Consider the following 1,856-nt stretch of genomic DNA (forward strand, 5'->3'; position numbering starts at 1 on the left):
TTTTTTTTTTTGTGTCTGTTACAATTTTTCTTAGTTACAATTCTATATCAGATCTACAATATTATACATTTTATTTTAGGCCGAACACTTTTTGGTGATAAAAACATTTCAATACATAAAACGTATTGATATTTGAATTATTTATTTTTATTATATGCCTTAACACAAAAAAAAACTCGATTAGATTGTATTGTGTTCTATTACTTATTGAAGCGCCATAACCTGTCAGGACAGAATAATAGCATAATAATGTCGTATAAAGATAAATATATAAATATTATTTGAGATTTCATGTTGGCACAACCAGCTACAAAATACAAATAAATCGGAGTCGAATCATTATACTTATTATCTAAGCAATTAAAAAGTGTCTCTCCACTTGTCGACCAGCCAGACTGATCTCTGCCACAGTACGGGCCATCGGAGTGCAGGACACTAGTATAATTTATTGTGCAAAGAACTGAAATAAAGCTCGTATCTACCCTAGATAATTCTATGCAAAGACACAGACCACTTGGAAATAGTTTATTGTAATGGACAGTTATGTTATTTAGAATTTCTTTAATGGTCTTACAAATTGTTAGATTACAATTACTTTATACTAGCGTAATTGTAATCTAACAATTTGTAAACGGTTGAGTTAAAAGATTGTTTTTTGACTGTGATGTGTTCGTGTTAGAGGAATTATTAGCTAATATGGAAGTGTTTTGAGCTGAATGTCGTGTATTATTGGCGTTATATTGTTGTCTATTTTCAGGTTGTTTGATTTTATTTGATTCGTGTACAATTTGTGGTTCATCAAATTTACGGTATTTCATAAGTCTATCCTGGGCCGTATAACGTTTTTCATTGTTCACTGAATGGCTTTATTGTTCGGCTTAAGTCCAGATTTGTAAGCATTCTTCTATGTATAATTCTTTTCAAATCTATTGCCGACGTCTTGTGTTAAGTGTAACATAAATTTATGAAAAATTTAAAAAAATAAAACATACACAATTTATAGGTATGACAATAACACAACTCATAATTTTATGTGCATTTATTATGAATGTATTTATTAATAACTGATTAAAGATAAGAAAGCAAGTCTGAATTTAAAAAATCTGACATATAGCTTCTTTGATTATTAATAATGTTGTAGAGGAAATTATTTCCTCTAATTTAATAAAGGACTTTTTAATTTTGTAAAATTATTTATTTATATTATTGTAATATATTTCATTTATATGTTAAAAATATTTACTATACAGGGTGATTTTTTTATCATAACCCACTCAATTACTTACAGAATAATAATAATTCAAAAATTTTTTTTTATTATTATCTTTAGTTACACATTATTCTTGAATTATTAACTATGTACTACTTTTTAAGTTCATCCCTTATGCCTGGTAAGGGTGTCAACTTTGTTTTTTTAAATGGAAACACATATTTTTAATTTAATAAAATGTTTGAGTTGTTAATTTAATAGTAAATGGCATTTGAATTTTTAATATAACTTAATTCATTTATTAGATATAATCATTCAAAGTTTCAAATTTTTGAGTTAATATATAGGTATAATACACAAGAGATTACAAATACAGGTAGCTAATTGGTTTTTTATAACATCGATATTAGCAATTACACAGTATTATTATCAATTGTAGTAAGGCACATTGTTATGAGTTTATAAACACACTAACTGACAATACAGAAAGTATATCTATTGATAATCATAATTGATAATAAACAATCCGTGACTGAGACAGCAATGTTATAAAAATCCAATTAGCTACCTGTATTTACAATCCCATGTGTATTATACATGTATATTAACTCAAAATTTTGAAACTTTAAATGTTTATATCTAATAA

This window comes from Daktulosphaira vitifoliae, unplaced genomic scaffold (assembly GCF_025091365.1).
Source record: "Daktulosphaira vitifoliae isolate Bord-2020 unplaced genomic scaffold, ASM2509136v1 Scaffold_4, whole genome shotgun sequence".
Taxonomy (NCBI): domain Eukaryota; kingdom Metazoa; phylum Arthropoda; class Insecta; order Hemiptera; family Phylloxeridae; genus Daktulosphaira; species Daktulosphaira vitifoliae.